We start from the raw sequence: 6030 nt of genomic DNA, 5'->3' as shown, positions 1-6030 counted from the left end.
GAAGGCAGCAAATCACACTGCCATGTGTGTACCTATGCAACAATTTTGCATGTTCTTCACATGTACCCCAAAACCTAAAATGCAATAAAATAAATAAATGGGAAAAAAAAAAGAATCTACCCAAGAATCTATAAGCCCCCACTTTAAGATATCCCACCCTTTTGGGGCAAAACCAATGTGTAACCTCCATGTATTGATTTATGATTTTGCCTCTAACTTCTGTCCTGAAGTTTACTCCTGCCTTTAAAATCCTTGCTTGCAAGCCATCATGGAGGCCAGGATTTAAGCATTCGTTGTGTGATCCTCCTTGCTTGGCACCCTGCAAATAAACGCCTTCCTTTCTACTGTTCAAACCTCAGTGTGGACACCTGGTCTCACTGTGCCAGGTGAGCAGACCCCAGTTCAGTTCTATAACAAAATGCCTCTGCACAGGCAGAACACACTTTCAATTGTCTTCTGATGGGAGGGGGTAAGTGTCCCTGAATTATTTGGAGGTGCCTGGCTTTAGGAACCTCCCATTTATAAAATGGAAATAACAAATCACTTTGCTGTGAGAATGAAAGTAGACTGTGCATAGACCTAGCCAAGTTGCTGTCACACTTAAGACATTAAAAAGTAAAAAAAAGAAAATTAATAAAAGTAGGCCAGACACTGTGGCTCGTACATTTAATCCCAGCATTTTGGGAGGTAGAGGCAGGCAGATCACTTGAGACCAGGAGTTCAAGAACAGCCTGGGCAACAGGACAAAACCCCATCTGTACAAATAATAAAAATTAGCTGGGCATGGTGGCCCATGCTTGTAGTCCCAGCTACTTGGGAGGCTGAGGCTGAAGATCACGTGAGCTTGGGAAATCAAGGCTGTGTTGAGCTGGGATTTTGCCACTGCACTCCAGCGTGGGTGACAGAGCGAGACCCCGTTTAAGTCAATAAATAAAGTAAAACTTAGAGAAAAAGCCAAAATAAGAAAATTTTTTTAAAAAAGACTAGACAGAAAATGACACAGTGAGGCATTATTCAGTAATCCTCCAAATATCATAGCTTAGTATAATAATAGTTGCTTAAATATATTATACAAACATCATAATAATATTGTTCTTAAAAATTTTTTTGTACTCCAAGTAATAAAAACATTTCCCCCGAAAGCTACAAAGGACAGATGTTATATTTATGTGATAAAATACCTCATCATCTGGGGGCCAACAGAAATGGGGAGGAGGAAGCCAACACCTTTCCAGAATATGTTGATGATATAATTTGCAAGGTAAAAAAAAAGATGACCCCCACTATGACCAGAGTAGGGCTATCCCAGAAGGCTGAAAAATGACAGCCAGTGATGGGTATGAACACTCACACAGAGGCAGCAGGATCAGCAACACAGAACAGGACACGTGAATCACCAGCGCACGCTACGCAAAACGGTACTTTCCCTTGCTCGTGCAATGCAGTCTGACGTCTCGTTTTCCTTTCTCTTGGCCTTCAGGTTTTAAAAACCGCTGTTTGCAATTCACTAAACTGATCATTAGTCTAAATGAGTCACAGCCTACAGCATATCCTAATCAGTAGATTGCTAGAAAGGGGAAGGGAGTCGGTTTAGCATAAGTCTTTGTAAATGCTTCCCAAAGTAGTTTTGAGCTATCTTCTGAAAGAATTTGTTCTAGAATGATGCCAGGATTCAATGTTTGCCTCTTATGAAGTCTCTTGCGTCTGTTCTCATCCCTCATACCTGCACAAAGATGACTGTCACTGCTTTCACTACTCTAGGACGTCTGCCATTTGTTTTTTGAACAATCCAGTCCAGTTTCAGGCTTTGAGACCCTCGTTAAGGGGTTTAGGTTGGCCTTCCCATTTTGAAAGAAAGATACAGTCTGAGATCAACTCTTCCTTTTCCTATCACCTGTTAATATCACCAATTCTTCCATAAACACTGGATGATCTTCCTCTTAAGAACAAAACTCCTTGTGGGCACCCCAGCTCATAGGGGCCTCTGGCTTTTCCGACCTTATCCTTGCAGGCCCAGGTCATTCCTCTGCACCTCTTCTTGGCGATGTACCCCATGCGATGTACCTAAAGGACACTAGACTCACAGTCCTAGCTTCCAGACCCCTATTCCCCACTATTACTTCACCGGGGGAGTCAGCTTGGAAAACGTATTTAATATTGCAATGTAATTTTCTCCACCTGCAAACTGAAAATATTACTACTTACTTTTGGAGTTTTCGTAAGAACTAACTTATGAATGAGAGTACCCTTCTCCCGTCTCCCTGGACACTTTCCCTCAAGCTTCCTTTGCTTTCAAAAGACCAGTGTTTCATTGTTGTCAAACTAAATGCAGAGTAGTACCTGAGGTTCCGTACCATCTAACAAGCCGTAGAAACCACAAAGCCTCCAAACAGATTTCTGCAGAGACTACTCTTTGCCTTCCTTAATTCATTATACGGAAAGGATGGGAGAGGCGCGGGGGTTGCGGGGGGGCGGAGGGGAAAGTGTTCTGAAACCCCTATTTCTCTCTAATCAGTAAAATGACCTGCAAGTAGGCCCCCCAGTCCAAACGAAAAGAATGAGCAACTGTCAAGCCAGGGATCACCTGAGAACCCGCCCAATGCATGGGTGCGCGCCCGGGGCCAGGGGCTGGCACATTTCCCCGGTCCAGGGGGGCTCTCTCAGTTGCAGGGCACCGAAGCTGCAGGAGGACCACAGCAAGGAAAGTTTTCTCAGCTGCGGTAAAGGTTGTGCCTCGGCCTCTGGGTCCGAGCGGAGGGGAGGAAGCCCACCCAAGCCCCGAGCACCGCCGCTTCCAGGCTTTTCGGATGCCCAGCGGCGTCCACAAGCACATCCGCGGGCTACCGAGAAGGTTTTAAACTTGGTGCTCTCCACGGGGTCCACACTCTTCCCCCGGGCGTCCTCACACCCCAGTTCTCCTCCTCCCACCCCATTCTCCAACCTCTCCAAACTGAAGACCTCCCCCAAACCCAAGCGAGCCCTACTGCCTTGACCGAAGCCGCAGGCGCCCCGCGCCCCGCACCCCGCGCCCTGGCTTTGCTCGGCCCTGGGCGCCCTGTCCCGCCCGTGGTTACCGGCTGGGGCGACCCGGCCCGTGGGCTCGGCCCTGGTCTCAGCTCCTGGCTCCTCCGAGGTGCGCGAGCGCCGCCGCCGCCCCCGCTGCCTCCCACCTCCCAGGGCGGGCGAGTAGCTCCCGGCCCTTTGGTGCTGCAGAGACGCGCGCTCCCGACCCGCGGCGGAGGCGGCGCGGGGAGCTGGAGCCGGCGAGAGCCGCCTCCCAGAGCCGGCCGCCTTGGCCAAGAGGCGGTGAGCTTTGCAGCTTCTTTTCCTGCTCAATTTGCCCCTCCGAGTCCGGGTCAGAGCCTGAGTCAGAGAATTTTTGCTATCCCGGGCTCTGCAGTGTATCCCTGGAGCCAACTTTGGGTAACAGGAGCTCCTTAGCTGAGCGAGAGGGAGTGGGGCAGCATGAATGGAGATTTATGAAAAATCGGCAGCACTGAGTTCAAGTTCCGTAACGCCAGAGCCCTCCCAATAATGTGCTGCTCCAATTACTACCTCGATAGTTTCTCTTCCTCCCCACTGGTTCATGTGTCAAAGGGCAGTCGAATGTTCAAATGGGGTCCCAAAGGGCTAGGACTGGGCCGGGAGTAGTTTCAGCATGACAGAGCTGGCTCATCTCTTCCTCCCTTGAGTCCATATTGCATGCAAGGCATTGATCTGGGTGCTAGGGATACAGATGCTTGGTGCTTGCATTCTACTAAAGACACAGGCATAAACATAATAAATAACTAAAATACATAGTATGGGAGACAGTGATGAAGTGCAGTGGACAAAAAAGAAGGGAGGAAATGGGATAATATTTGGTAGTAGGGGGTGCATTTTTAAATGGGATGGTCAAAAATGGCCTCACAGTGGAGTAAAGATCTAAAGGAGATGAGAAGTTACGCTGGTATCTGGAGAGAAAGCACTTGCTGGGTGGCAGGCACTGAGATGTTCTTTATTGCACCTGCTCATTTCTTTTTACTACTCTCCATATGCCATATTAGACAGGTATTACCACCATTTCCATTTTACTCAGGAGAAACTGTAGTTTAGGAAGGTTAAAGGAACTGCCCAAGGTCATATGTTAGTCAATAGATACCAGCCTTCAAGGTTAGGAAGCCTGGTATCCCAGAACTATAGGTAAGCCACGATTATACAGTAACAGGTGAAGTGCAGCACCCATGCAGGCTGGTGACAGTGTGATTAACTCAATCTGGCGGTGCCAGAACAGGATTCCTGGAAATGACATCTCATCACTGATTTTTTTTTTTTTAAACTCAGTTTCATTACCAGGTGTACAATGAAATATTTTGCAAATCATCTTTTCTTTTTTTAAATTTTACTTTAAGTTGTGGGAGACATGTGCAGAATGTGCAGGTTTGTTACATAGGTATACATATGCCATGGTGGCTTGCTACACCTATCAACTTGTCATCTAGGTTTTAAGCCCCACATGCATTAGGTATTTGTCCTAATGCTGTCCCTCCCCTAGCCCCCCACCTCCTGACCAGCCCCAGTGTGTGATGTTCCCCTCCCTGTGTCCATGTGTTCTCATTGTTCAACTCCCACTTATGAGTGAGAACATGAGGTGTTTGGTTTTCTATTCCTGTGTTAGTTTGCAGAAAATGATGGTTTCCAGCTTCATCCATGTCTCTGCAAAGGACATGAACTCATTCATTTTTATGGCTACACAGTATTCCATGGTGTATATGTGCCACATTTTCTTGAGCCAGTCTATCACTGGTGGGCATTTGGAGTGAACAGGCAACGTACAGAATGGGAGAACATTTTTGCAATCTATCCATCTGACAAAGGTCTAATATCCAGAATCTACAAGGAACTTAAACAAGTTTACAATAACAAAACAAACAACCCCAACAAAAAAATGAGTGAAGGATATGAAAAGATACTTCTCAAAAGAAGACATTTATGCAGCCAACAACAAACATATGAAAAAAAGCTCATCATCACTGGTCATTAGAGAAAACCATCTTTATAGCATGTGTGTGTATCTTCTGCCTCATCCACAAGCAGTTTAATTCTAAATAACATAATTTGACAATCTGTGATAAGATTTGTTAGTCATTCCCCAAGTGTCCTCACAGGTTCCAGTTGCACATTCCTGTTCGTGGGGATGTGATTCCTCACCCCTGCAGTAGAGCCTGTGCCAAGTGTCTTTAGGGCATCGTGAAGCAGAGTGACAGAACTGCTGCTTCTGAGAGGCTATGGTGTGAACAGGCTAGTTTCTGCCTTAGCTGTCAGCATCAGGTGGCCTTGTTCTGGGCAGAGTGTCAACAGCTCTAGACAGAAAATCAGGGCACACTGGACTTTGTGAAAAAGGCAGGTCACTAACCATTAGTTTCAGAAGCCAAAACTGCAGCATCTGATGAAAGAACGACATCAATAGGTGGGCTGAGCCCACGATTCTCTCTTAGGTACCTCTACCTCCCCATGGTTACATTCATTGTTTTCCTTCCTCCACTGTCAGCAAAAATCTTTTGATCTTTCCTTCAGGGTTCCTCTCAAACACCACTTCTCCCAGAAAGCCTTCCTCATTGTCTCAGCTACAAATGAACCCTTAATCTAAAATCTGATACTTCTCTTATGGCACCTGACATTTTCTACTTTATTTTAAAATTTAGCCTATCCTGTATACCTTAACTCCTCCACAGGCCAAATATTAATTTATATTTAATTCCTCCACAGGTCCTAGCATAATGTCTTCTACCCAGAAGACATTTAATGAATATATTTTTACTGTTGTTGTTAATAAATTAAACTGCAAGAATACAGCTTCATTGTCTTTTAATTTCGTCTTTTCATTCCAAGATAACTCACAGAAATTTAGTGCCAGGAGTGAGTTATATGTGGCTATAGCTATTGTTCATCAATATAAGTTGACAATGGTTTGCCTTGAGGTAAATTCCATTTGTCCTACTTTGAGATTAGAAAACTGAGGCATTACAGTAATTTCCCTTGGGTCACAAT

At 45.7% G+C, this 6030-nt stretch overlaps 1 protein-coding gene across 2 annotated transcripts in view; it reads right to left on the bottom strand.

Annotated features, from left to right (window-relative positions):
• Positions 1-3718, bottom strand: part of MRAP2 (melanocortin 2 receptor accessory protein 2) — a 73027-nt gene extending 69309 nt beyond the window's left edge. Inside the window, exon 1 of one of the 2 annotated variants that reach the window (XM_037731769.1) lies at positions 3556-3718. The gene's annotated coding sequence lies outside the window, so the exon portion shown is untranslated. Of the gene's footprint in view, positions 1-3116; positions 3264-3555 lie in introns of those variants that run through there. The other variant, XM_037731768.1, reaches the window with a different exon arrangement.
• Between the last annotated feature and the right edge of the window lie 2312 nt (positions 3719-6030).

The sequence above is a fragment of the Cebus imitator genome, unplaced genomic scaffold (genome assembly GCF_001604975.1).
Source record: "Cebus imitator isolate Cc_AM_T3 unplaced genomic scaffold, Cebus_imitator-1.0 Scaffold418, whole genome shotgun sequence".
Classification (NCBI taxonomy): Eukaryota; Metazoa; Chordata; class Mammalia; order Primates; family Cebidae; genus Cebus; species Cebus imitator.
This window is presented reverse-complemented; position numbering and strand designations above follow the sequence as displayed.